Here is a 14,791-nt window from a genome sequence, read left to right as displayed (position 1 = left end):
CATCAACAGTATCAATTGACAATGCAGCATTCTCCAAAGCTTTGATTATATGTGAGCACGATTCCCGGATTATTCATTTACATTTATCTAAATCAATCTCAAAGAAATTATTTGAGGTTATGGAAGTAGCAAGACTCGTAAGAATGATATTTGACTCTCCAATAGAAGAATCCATAGCTCAAATGATATGCTGCAAAATTTTAAACAAATATCAATAAAAAAATATATAAAACCATTATAAGATATAATCAAATACAGAACACACAAATTAAATGTAGCAGTTATACTTAAATATAGACCAAATGAAGTCAATACAAATAAAGTTTAGTTCACTAATTTTAAAATTATGAAACAAAACCAAATTAATATTGAATGATAATTAGAATAAGTAAATTATATTCATTAATTTTTTTCCTTCAAATTATATAATGAATCTTTTATTTAATAGTTTAAATAAAGAAAACTTATCCATAATATTGTCATCAAATATTAAGAGACATTAAAGCAAAAGTAAATATAATTTGTAAACATAAAGTGATATCAATGAATGAATCAGTACAATAATTACTTAAAACATAAGTAGAATTAGTTAAGATATAATTATTACTTAATACATCATTACAATTAATTAAGATCTATAAAAATAAAATATCATGAAAAAAAGATAGGATTTCTCAAAATAGAATAAATTAAAATGAAGAAAGTTATTTTTATCATTTATCATTGTATAATAGAGACATTTTTAAAACATGGAATATAGTAAGAAGTGTTACAAACAAAATACTAATGTGTTCAAAAAGATTTTTACAGACACAACATTTAAGAATAACATATCACATCAACTATCTTCAAGGCACTTAAAGTCTATTTTCTTCATCCTTGCGCTTGGAAATTTGTCTACCCTTTTCATTTTCTCATAATGATCATATGTGAAAGGAGGCATTATTCTCAAACACTGGAGAGATTTTACACGTGAAACTGCCACAAATGTCAATCTTGCTCTTTCTCTTGGTCCTATATCAATTGTTGTTTTAGGAAGAGTCAATCCCTGAGATTTGTGAATAGTCAATGCCCATGCCAACCTCAATGGCAGTTGAAGTGTTCTACCCTTCTGTATTGGTGGTATTGGAATTATCTTTGGATTATGATCTTTGAATGGTAACCCTGAATAACCATCAAACTCAACCATCACATATGTTGGAGACTCAGGTGGAGCACTACCTTGCTTGTAGACAATTTTTCGAATGTATCCAAGAGCCCGATTTAAAAGACTAGCCTCTATACATACATTTGAAGTTAGCATGACCCTTGAATCATTACATATTAACAACTCTAGATCAAGCTCATCATTTGCACAGTCATCTATTGTATTAATAGTACCTGCTTTTGGTGCAACACAACGTGCAACGAGATGCTTCAATGAATGTAGCATTTTTTTATTATGAGCATGAACATTTTCATTTGTTGAGAACAAATGAACATCATTATCAAATTCAAAATTTGTTGCAAAATCTATGTTGATAGGGGTCCTTGACATTAGCAACCTCCAATCATCAATTTGTGGGTTTGCATCTCTTAGATTCATTAAAAGTTGTCGAAATCTTTGTTGGTCAATATCTTTCCCATCTTGTCTAAATATCTTATCTAATGTGAAAACAATCTTGAATTCTTGCCATAACAACTTTGTGCCCCCATTTTTTTCATATGCTACTCTATCATTGACAGGAGGCAACTAGCCCAAATCTCCCACCACTATTATAGATACACCTAAAATACAATTGACGAAAATAATTATTTTAAAAACTATGTATTAATTCATAAATTTGATTCAAATATAGTATATTTCACACATGAGTTAGCTATTCATGATGCAAAAATAGAATCTTTACCTCCAAAGCTTATATGTGAAAATTGTGGGAATGCTTGGTGCAATCATGAATCTATATTTTCCAACATGTTTTGACCAATGAAGCTCATTTCATCAATCAAAATGTATTTTATATTTGACATTTCTTCTTGAAAACTTGTGAGTCTTGCTCCTTCCAGTTGAGAAAAATCTCTTATTGGTATCTTCAATTTTGAATAAATTGTAGAAGCTCCTACATTGAATGCTGCAACTCCTATTGGTGCAAGTAACAGAAGTGTAGAATGGGATGGCATTGCCACATTTTGAAGAGATTGACTAATGGCGCCAATTAGATATGATTTTCCTATTCATGTTATTCCTTGAATTATCAAAAGCAATGGTTCTGCATTTTGATTTCTTTGGTAGTGCGTCATGATTATGTTGACTACCTTTTTTTGTTTCTCACCAAGGGTCATGTAGTTTATGCATTGAGGAATTTCATCATAGATAAGGCACCCATTATTCTTCATGTTACTTATGAAATTGATTGCTCTGGAATTGTACTCTTCTCCTTGATAATCAATAGACCAATTTGTTTGTCTATCAACATCTCTTCTCCCCAACATGTCTATTTCTAAGCAATGTATATTTCAACCCTGGTGCAACCTAGATATAATCTCCCATTCATGTTTTCTAGTATTTCTAGGGACATCTTCCTTGTCTTCAATTTCATATTCATTTGGGTTTTCAACATTTTCTGCAGACAATATACGTTGAACATGTCAAGGGTTGTAAGTGAATGTCTCCCAACTTTGTATGATAGAGGCATCATCATGACCAATATCCCGTTCAATATCACAGAATGGCTTGTAGAGAAGTAACTCTGATAAACAAAACTCAATCCATTTACCTGATTCACTTGAAGGGATAGATACAAACCTAGGAAATACTCTAACAATTGCAGCTTTTCCCGTAGGCTCCCATTTGTTGTCTCTTTTTCTCTTAGGATTATATATCCATGATCTAGCTACATTAATTAATGTAACACCTTCCATACATAATGGCCTTTTTTTATAACCATCAATGAAAGATTTTGTTTGTTCTTTATTATTCTCTTCATCATTTTCATTTTCATTATTTAGAGTTGCAGGTTTGAACATCTCAAGTGAGACATTTAGATTGACAAATCTTCTACTACACTCCACTAATGGAAGCTCTAATAACATATGGCAAGTTTCTTGAGTACCAATGTCTCTTTCTACAACTGTCTTAGTTAGAATCCTCCTATATGCCCGTGCTACTAAATCATCTGGATTTTTCATATTGTATAGACGCATCAACATTTGCTGGTATGTTTCTGATCTTTTCTCTACTTTTGTTGCATACTTGGCGATATATTTTATGACAACATGTTTGGAAAGAACAGGTTGCCAATCTATACTTGCTCTTCATAACTATAGTATGTGACGATTATGTGAATTGACTCTATCATAATTTCTCATTGGTTCAAATGTCTTTTCCCCTGTTTCCATGTCTTCATATAATTTTGATCCCCCCAGGTTTAATGGCCAAGGAGCATTATACCTACACTCCATGTAAGAAATATTATATTAAGCTCTGTCATTTTGTAGTAATTATTTATATATATTTAGTAAATATTCATTGGGATGAAATAATTACCTGCAAACCATCTTTCCCTTTTTTTCATAGTCATGCACCCTCCTTACAAATCGTGTGTCGCTCCACACAATTTAATATTTCCTCATAGTCACGGTCCAAATCCACCTCTACAAGTTGTCTTGTGTTTTTGAGACATGGATGTTGTTGAAAATTGACCAATGCCTACAATTGAAGGTAAGAAAAGATAAGTACACTAATTAATATCACATTACATGAATATATATAAATTGATTAACATGCCTGTATATTTCATTGATGAGGATCATTTCTAGGGTTCCATGCATGAACAATGGAGTGAAAATATCTTTCAGCACTTCTTCTTTCCTCCTCAATTGACCAGTAAATTTTATCATCATCAGGTGCTCCTTCAATCCATATGAATCCATGTATTTTTGGGGACCCCGTATGTTGCCATTCATATCTACACCAAAAGTCCTTGACATTCATTCCCTTTTCTAGAATCTCTTTTCTAAACATTGAGTTTATTAATTGCATATAGTGTGCAACTATGTGAGGATAGTCAATAATATTTTTTCTTCTCCAATTCTAAGGTTCTTATGGATCAGTTGGCATTGTTCCTAGCATAAGTGAATGGAAATCAGGCCAATACATATCTGTTGCACTTAATGTGAAAAATATTGTAGGAGTAGCAATTTGATGAAGCAAATCTGTCAATTCTGCACAAGATTTAGTCCAATATGACCATGTTCCCCTTAATGATGTCCCAAACCACATCAATTTATTTTCTAGATTGGAGTGGGGTATGTTTTCCATATGTTGTCACAATTCATGGATGGTAATGGGCATGTCTTTAAAGTTTCTTTTCACAAACACTGACGATGAGTTTTGTGCATGATGTCTCATTATCATGTTGAATACAAAATATCTAAATCTGTGATTTTTTCCAAAACGATGATCCCTATAATGCATCAGATGTTTCACAAATTCGTGAAGATAAACCTACGACAACCATGGCTCTAACCAATCACAACTTCCATCAGGAAACAATGTTGGAAATGCCATATCAAGTAATCCTAATGTCACATATTCATTAATGGGAGATACACCTATACTTGGCCAATCTATCAATGATGTTGGATTCACATCAGGGTTATTGACCCATCCACGAATAAGTTCCATTTCTTTTTGGGCATTAGGTGGTCTTGAAGCCATTGATGTTTTATGATCTATTATATTTCCTTCATCTGACTCCATGACTGGACCAACAAAAATAATCTCATTTGCATTTGAATCAAATTCCATATAGACTGTCTTTAATTTGGCAAAGATATTTTCATCTGCATTTCTAGGTAGATCATTGAGAGCATTTTCATTAATTTGGGCATCTGAATAAAATTTATCATGCTCTACTTTGTATTTGAGTGCTTTGTAGACACAATCCCTATTCACAGTAAAGTTATAGTTTGTTCCACATTGATCTCTTCATCTAACAATAATAATTGGCAAATTATCTATTGTGTGTGGCAATATATTGGAAACATGTTCTATATTTTGTGGGAAACTTATTTTATGCCCTTTATATTTATATTGACCGCCTGTTGCATGTGTAACTTGAAGTATGGGGCTAACACATGCAATTAGCATTTCCTCAACTTGGGTCAAGTTCGCAAGCTCCTCAGGTTGTGGCCCTAGATCCATATTATTTAAAGCTGAAAATCTATTGTTTCCCTTTTCTTGTCAACATCAATTACATACTGGACCTTCTAATGTACGGACCACCTTCATTTGTAGATAGCATTCCTGACAAATATAACACATATGTGGCATTTTCAAGCTATCCAGTTGTTGTCGAAACTGCATTTGGGATCTATAGAAATTATCCTTAAGAAATACAGTTGGGTTTTGTATATTTTCTCTGTTGCCTTGTCCACCTAAATTTATCCTATTTTGGCTTGTGGGATGAGGTGCTTTAGGAACACGCTCTGTTGTTCTTGAATTTTAATTCTGGTGACTCATTTCCACAAATACAGGTAATGCTTGATTGTACCTCTCACTTGATTCAAAATCAACTTCATGTCTCCCTTGTGTTTCAAAATGAGATACTTCATTGAATGTTCGTTGACGAGTAATTCTATCCCTATTTTGTAATTCAAATTCTTGTATTAGCAATCCTGCCCTTCTTCTAGCATAATTTAATCGTCGAACTTCATTTTTCCTTCTTCTTTCTTCTTCTCTTTCAGCTTGTGTCATTTGTTCTTGTCGTCATCTACGATACTCTCTCTGGTATTCTCTCTGGTATGCTCTTTGTTGCTCCATTTGGTATTGTCTTCTTTCTTGATCTGATTGGAAATTCATACTTGATTTATTCATTTCTGGATAAACACATTTTTGGAGAAGAGGAGGATATGCTGGATTAGAGCCAAAGATATAGTATTGCCTATGACATTGCCTCTGCTCTTGTTTATCTCCGCGAAGAGTGGGACCGGCGTGTCGTTCATCGAGACGTGAAGGCAAGCAACGTAATGTTGGATTTTGATTTCAATGGCAAGTTGGGTGATTTTGGTTTGGCAAGACTGATGGAACATGACCAGGAGGCTTCCCATATGACCATGGTGGCAGCACGCGGGGGTATGTTGCTCCAGAGTGCTACATAACAGGGAAAACCAGTTGAGAAGTTGACGTGTACAACTTTGGGGCGGTTACACTAGAAATTGCCTGCGGAAGGCGGCCAGTTGATCACAGCCTTGAAGAACACAATTGTTTCCCTTTTCTTGTCAACATCTATTGCATACTAGACCTTCTGATGTATGGACGACTTTCATTCGTAGATAGCATTGCTGAAAAATATAACACATCTGTTGCATTTTCAAGCTATCCAGTTGTTGTCGAAACTGCATTTGAGATCTATAGAAATTATCCTTAAGAAATATAGTTGGGTTTTGTATATTTTCTCTGTTGCCTTATCCACCTAAATTTATTCTATTTTGGCTTGTAGGATGAGGTGTTTCAGGAACACGCTCTGTTGTTCTTGATTTTCATTCTGGTGACTCATTTCCACAAATACAGGTAATGCTTGATTGTACCTCTCTCTTGATTGAAAATCAACTTCATGTCTCCCTTGTGTTTCAAAATGAGATACTTCATCAGATGTTCGTTGACGAGTAATTCTATCCCTATTTTGTAATTCCAATTCTTGTATTAGCAATCCTGCCCTTCTTCTAGCATAATTTAGTCGTCGGACTTCATTTTTCCTTCTTCTTTCTTCTTCTCTTTCAGCTTGTGTCATTTGTTCTTGTCGTCATCTACGATACTCTCTCTGGTATTCTCTCTGGTATGCTCTTTGTTGCTCCATTTGGTATTGTCTTCTTTCTTGATCCGATTGGAAATTCATACTTGATTTATTCATTTCTATGAAATAAATTTGTAACCAAACATTAAAAAAATAGTAGATTTAGTAAATTATTTTTTATAAAATTGGTTTAAAATATCACATTAATTTTGTGGCATTGCACTTTAGATAAGATAGATATTTATTCATTTCTAATTAATAGTTTAACAATTCACAAATACATATAAGAGGAACTTTTTTGTGTAGATAAGATCTACAAATATACTAAATACCAAATAGTCTTGTATGTATAATACTAAATTTATTTAAGACAAAGGAAAAATAACATACGTTCATAAAAATTGATAAGTCAAACAAAAAAATTAATAAAAAAAAATGATAATGTCAAATAATATGACTCCTAGATTTCATTATAGTGATGCAAAAAAATGTGGAATTCATCAGTGAGGAAAAGGTTATTTTTGCCATCCATGTGCTCTTCATCATAGCAGATGTCTTTCATAAATTCAAAGAACCCAAATGATTTCTTCCATGTCTCATGAATTTCCTTTGTATATTGTCCCATCTGCAAGATTTGAGAATCTTGGACACCTCGAACATGAAAGCTCGCATTATGAATTTCATCTGGAATTTTTTTCCAAGACTCACAAATGACTGTTCCCAATCTATCCAAATAAGTTTGAACAATTTGGCTTGATTGCACCAAGTTGTTTGGAAGAAGTGCGCTTGTGATAGTGTTCTCAGAATTATTTTGTTCAGCATCCATAGTTAATTTTTTTCTGATATCTATAATGTAAGGATAAAAAATGGTCAGTATCAAAATGACAAGAATTAAGCTATCCACATATAGCAATAAATTGGTATTTGAAAGAGAAGAAGATTTGTTTGATTTTTTCTTATTGACATAATTCTACGCATTTAATTTCTTTTAACAAAAAACTTATATCGTCTTAATATTATTTATATAATGTTCTAATCTTTGATTTAAAAATTTAATAGTAAAACCTAACTTCAAATATTAAGGAGAAAATAGATAACATTTCATGAAATATTGTTTTTTATTTTCTTCATATTTTGATAGACGTTAAAATTGAGATTTATAAGTAGAATAAAATTTATAAAAATTAAAAGACATTCTTAAATATAAAATTTAATTTTCCTGATGCATCATTTCATTTAAATGTGTATTAATCTTTCAGACTTAGTTGATAGATCTAATTGAACTTTTCTAATCTATTTTAATATAAGGTTGAAATATATAAATTTGATACCTAACTAAATGATACCTATAATTTTAAACTTTCTTTTATTATCAAGCAATAAAAAATTATTTTCCCATAAGTCTATTCTCAAAAGATGTATAACAACAATACAATAATATTAATCAATCAATATAACATGAAAAATAGTATAATCTAAAATTTTATATATTAAAAATGATCTATCTATTAAAAAGATTACTACTCATCAAAAATTAATGTATCATGCATTATAAATATATAAATTAATTATAATTGTACATGTGTATCTATGTTTATTTATCTAAACATGGATGTTTGATAAACTATATAATGGATTGGTTTCAAATCATTTTTCTATTTCTTAAAAAAATAACTCCTATTTTTATTAATGAGTTTCCTTAAAGTATTAGATTTAAATTGCTTCATCATGTATAATGAGCTTATCTAAATTATTCTACTACTATTTAATATCATGATAGTAGTTGATAAAACCTATAATAGTATAATTAGCTAAATTCAAATCCATCTACTTTTAGTTAATAGTACAATAATAGTTCATAGGACCTATAGCATAGAATTAGTTGATTAAAATTTTTTCTACTTTTGTTGAAAATCTTAATAATAGTTTGTAGGAGCTATAATTGATATAAATCTCATCTACTTTTATTTAACATCATGATAATAGTTCACATGACCCATACTATATAATTAGTTGATATAAAATCTATCTACTACTCTTCAACATGATGATGATAGTTCATAGAATGCAACACTTATATAAAGATTTAAAATCTTACAAGATCAAATCTAAAAACAGTGTTGCACCCATCTACTACTACATTTTTAATTCTTGTTAAAATATTTTTCATATTAATTTAACTAAATCATAATTTTATACTAATATATTTCTCGAGAACAAATTATTTATTTAAATAAATTTTAAAAATTGTAAAACATATAATTATAAAAAATGGCAAACAATTATTATTATTAATCCACATAGTAAATAAATCTAAACAAATTTAAAAGGTTTTCTAATATCAATAATTTGAGAGCATATCTGAATTTTAAGAATATAACATGAAAAATAGTACAATCTAAAATTTTATATATTAAAATTGATCTATCTATTAAAAAGATTACTACTCATTAATAAAAATTAAAAATTAAAACATATAATTATTAAAATTGCAAAGAATTACCATTATTAATGTTATTTAAAAATAGCTTTGTAATGTTATTTTAATAATAGATAGAGGAATATAATCATTGATGAGGTATTAAAATACTATACGAAAAAATGGATGTCTATGATATCCCGCATTTGTGGACCATGCCTATTTGCCTCAAAAAAGACTGAACTCGTGGAACGTCACAACAAGAACCCCTGAGAGTTTCAACCTGTTTGATGTTTTTCGTTCGTAATGGCCAGAGGCATTCCACGAAAAATTCTGTAGCAGATGACATCGAAAATATTTCTCTTGCACACTCTTCATATCTCAACCAAGACCTTGATGGAACCTGCGTGTCGTTGAGGTTTCATCATCACTAACAATTTCCTAGGTCTTATCGGTAAAAAAATAATAATGAAATTTAACGCAACACAGAGAGGCCTATGTGTTCATTGGTATGTCAAAATGTAATCACCCAACCGACTGCATTGAGAAATGCTCAACTTCTATGTGTTTTCTAGGGAATGCCAAATCATAAAATCAGTAAGTAAAATAGAGACAACAAACTAACTAGGAATTTAATGTTTTATAAAAATGACTCGACTTATATACTAACCACCATCTTCTGCACCATGCCTGTCTGCCTTCAAAAAGACTAAAATGTAATATCAAACGAGAAGCCCATGAATTTCAACGTCAGTTTTGTACTTTGTTAGAATATCCATGAGGATTTCCACTATGAATTCCATATCGTTTGATATAAAAAAACACTTTCCCATCTGGTGTCCCAAGATTATAGTTTGGCAAGATGAGTGGAATATTAGTTCGGAGGGTTTGAAGATATTTAGTCAAATGTTGCGAAGTGAGCAATATCGGGTGAAATTTAATATTATATCATAAAATTACAAGAACTTAATCATTGATAATGAGGACAATTTTTCCATAGAAAGTCAAATTATGATATTGCTAAGAGGGTTTTACAATATAATCATTTGTTAATAAAGAACGCAAATTTTCAATTCTAGAAAAACTGAGAAAGATTTAAGTTAGAGGCCTTTCCTTATAGATGATCATATTATGATTTATGATGAATCCACAAAGGCTAGATTTCTTTTCTTCTCTTAATATATATCGATAGAGAAATCTAGAAACCCCTTGGATCCATGTATTTGGGGTCCAATTATAGGAAAAAATTGGAGATAGAATAGTAGCGCATATGGTTGCTCCATATGCTAGAAAAACCATGCTCTTTCGTAGGAAACTCGTGTCCAAAGGTTTCAAAAGTATGTGTAAAACATTTAATGATCTTTTACATTAAAAAAATCATTTTATGGTCCTAAAACAACTTAATAGGTCATTTCTGATATGTACTTATGTTCTTTTTGCTTATTGTTATGACAGTTAAACACAGTAGGCTGATTGTATGTTATCATTGGCTAGCCCATGTTGTCCATAGTTAGAGAAGCTTATTTTATTGTTGTGAATCCACTGTGTGTTGTGTACGGGGAATAATAGCAAAACCAAGTAGACAGAAAGATCTACTTTATATTATGCTATTAGTCAAATATCTATTTTAAAAATTGCCATAGATATGCTATTTTATAAATTTGGACATCTTAAAGTGACACAAAAAATTCTGAAGATCATGTAGAAAATACATCAATTGCTAAGAAAGATTTGGAGAATGAGCATAGAATGCTTGGATCAATGTATTGCCCAGAAAAGCATGACACAAGAGATTTCAATAGAGAATACCTAGACCAACACATTGTCCACAAAGTTATGACACAAGAAAGTTCAATGGAAGACTTTCTAAAAGAAAATGGAATCAAACACTCATTTCCAAAATAGCAAGCTTGGATTAGGAATTAAATTAAGATCCAACTATTCATATTTTCTAAACTTGGAGTACAAATACATTGAAAAAAAATATAGCATGATAGCCTTGGTATGCTTAGCATAACCTATACAGTCAACTAAGCGAAACTGGAAAAATTGACTTTAACACTCAAACCATCTAAAATCAATTCTTATTGTTTTGTAACTATATATAATTATTGATGCTTACTTCTTTTGAAAATTTTTGGTTGTATTGAATCAAGCTATGGCAATTACTTCCTTGAATTTCATGTTTTTTTAATTTTTAGCTACTATGATGGCTTTGTTTATTTGGATATCCAAGTTTAAAGCTTGGTTGAAGACAAATTTTGTAGTAGCATGTTTGCACCATTTGTTGGAAGGTCAACTACTGAATTTTGAAAGCCTTAACTCTACATACTAGATAGACATTTGTATGCTAGACAATAGTCTACCTTGGTTAGTTAAGCATGGTGAGCTTGTATTTTACTGTAGATTGTAGCATTTGATCAACAAAACATTTATGCATTTTACTTATATCCCATTCACATTTTGTGTCATAATCATTATTGACAGCATGAATACCATATTGTTCAAGCCAATGGTAAGACAAACTCTTGACACAAAGTTTGGTCATTACTTGACTTGGCTTTAATATGTTGAGGGGAAGCACATGGTAAAGGTGGTTGCAAGAAGAACCTCTTATAGAATTATCACATGAATAAAGTATGAGACAAATCTCAAACCACATTGTATGGTTCTTTGACCTTTCCTCTTATTTTCATAACTAGTGGTTCATCAATAAAAAAAGGGGAAATTTGGTTTAATGTTTAAATACTAATAGTTGCCAACTAGACTTTACAAGGTCTAAGTAAACTTTGTGTAGATCATTTAGGGAGGAACTTGACTTGTCATCATTTCTTATGCAAATAAGTTTAAATTTTCTTTCCACTTATTTTTTTTTTAGAATATAAGAAAAACCAATGAGTCCTTAATCTTCCAATATTTCTTTCAGTGAGTCTATTCTTTTCTCATATATTTCTATTTAAATCGAATAATTCAATTTTCACCATGGAGCTTCTCATTACATGGGAGACCATCATTCCTTAAGGAGAGATCTGATAAATATTCCTCATGGCATTCCCAATCAATGAGAAATAGCACTGACCCAAGCTTATTCTGATCTATCTAGAAAAAATAGTGTCTAAGTATCACAATCCTTCCATCACACCCCATTAACCCCGTCAACCAACTTTCAAAGTTATGTCAAGCCTTAGTGCCCAAGAATGTCTCCTCTTCTAGCTCAATAATCTATGCCCAATTTTAACTTAAATAGCTCAATGCTCTCTTGGAGCTATTTGGAATTTGGTAGATTCATGGTAGTGAGCTCTCCAATGAAAAGACTTCCATATGCAAGGGCCATAAAATATCTTCTCAAGACTACTGCTCACCTAAGCACTATATTTGTTTAGGTATAAAGTTTAAACTGTGTGAATGCTTTTAGTCATGAATCACTATCTCTATCTCAAGTGGGTATATACATTATCGAGACTTGCCTTAAATTATGCAAGCCGGTGATCCCTACAATGACCATAAATGTCTGTAGAGGCTAGGGAATATGGATTCTATTAGAACTACATATAAAATTGATAGGCAGGATCCTAGCTTAGATGTTGCTAGTGAAACAACTATAGTTTCATCCCTAGTGTTCTGCAGCATGAACCTTTCCTATTCCAAGAGGCTCATTTGTGCTTCCATCATGGTAAATTTTTAGTAGCTTCATGAATGCAAGCTATATTATATTCTATTTTTTTTGTTGAGGAGCTCATCAACCTTCCTATTCTAGATTTTTTTATTTCACTGAAAAGCATAGATGATCTTATAATAACTTGCTTAAGTCTACAATCTCTCCATTCTATTGCTCTTCTTATGAGTTAGAGGTAAAAGAAAATAAATGTGGTATGTTTTTAGATTATACTACAACAAAATATTAGTTGAATTGATTTTCTTGGGTGATCTCTTAGGATGAACTATTGTGGAGCTGGGTGGATATATAAAGTAATAAAAAGTGTAAACTATTTGATTTACATTCAAGAAAATGGCTAGAGTTTTCGAGCTCATGAATTAGACAATATACATGGTTGGTTCAATAAAGATGTTGGACTCAGAGTGATTTTATTAAGGTACACAAACTTGAAGTTGTGGGTGTTAATATATTTCAAGGTTTCATTATGGATTTTTTTTGTTCTATATTATTGAAACTAAAGCTATCTAAGTAGATGCTTTACTACAAATTGTTTTCATGGATTGACTACAATTGAGTATACATTATTTTGTGTGGGAATTCCTTAATGGGAAAGTGTAGTCTCTTTATGACCACAATTATCACATGTTAATAACTATATCTATCTACTATGCCTGGAACATCAACTTCTAGAACTAAATACACACTAGGTTGGATAAAAATTACTTTATCCAACTGAATGGATTCTACTGTTGTGATACAAATCCAAAAACCTAAAACTAGTGTTTATAGCTTGTCAAAACTATTTAGATGCATCCTCCTTCGAATAGGAATGACAATGCTCGACTTAAACCAACAAGTATTCGGTATAAACTGCTCTTACTTTGAAGGCCTTGTGCATCTAGTGAGATTTTATGCAACTCGCAACAAAAAAATTGTATTATAATGGCTATTTTCTTCCTACACCCTTACTGCACCCTTCTTCACTATTTTCTTACTCTTCACATCTCCCTATCATTGCCCCACAACCCCACTTCTCTTTCTTGGTCAAAATAGCCTACCTAATTTCCAATGCACTCCCCTATTTTATTACACTCAATTTGGCTTGTTTTTAAGTTCTTTAAAATTTTCTTCCATCATCTTCCCTATGAAAATTCAACTTCTACTTGATGTGTATTTTTGTGTTTAGAATTTGAGTTTAATGGTCTTCTTGGACAACAATCTAAAATTGATTCAATGAATTAGTTACTTTTAAAGGCTTTCAGTCTTGGCATATGTGGTGATGAAAAATACTTGTCATGCCTGTGTTTACTTCCACATTAGGTGTACGTGTGTATGAGGTCAACTGTAGCTAAAATCTTTCTCTGATTTTGTATGTGCATACCCATTTCCAAAGCCTCAAGTTAGCACATGTAGAGAACATACTTGTAAAGGTTTTTAAATTAGAGTTTAGTTTTTTTTAAACTATCAAAAGCTTTAGCCTTTTAAGCAACATTTGAAACCATGTATTAAAGTTTACAATTAAAACAAGTTTAAGTTCCATATAATTTGTTTCAACATCTATGTGATGAGCATGCAATCTTGAGTGCAAGATCTAAAGCTACCAAAGCCTATCACCATCTATCCACATGCAAGTCTCAAGTCATCATCAATGTTCCTACTCATTGAATCAGTCTGCCTTGCTCCCTTCTTGTATCTCTTATTTGTAAAACCTTAGACTATTATTTTTCCTTATTTTAATAGGTGCTAGCTCAATGGATGAGCCCTTGCATTACAAGCAAGGGATGGTGGCTCAAATCCATCATGCCTTAACATGAATTAATTAATTACACTGCAATATATATATATATATATATATATATATAGAACTTATTATTTTGATACCATCTTTTCGCTAACTATTTTCAAGAAGAAAATAAGCGAGATTAAAGACGTTTCTAT

Source organism: Cupressus sempervirens, chromosome 5 (genome assembly GCF_028749045.1).
Source record: "Cupressus sempervirens isolate cs-2001-9-10 chromosome 5, ASM2874904v1, whole genome shotgun sequence".
NCBI lineage: Eukaryota > Viridiplantae > Streptophyta > Pinopsida > Cupressales > Cupressaceae > Cupressus > Cupressus sempervirens.
The sequence above is the reverse complement of the archived record's forward strand: the minus strand, read 5'-3'. Positions refer to the sequence as shown.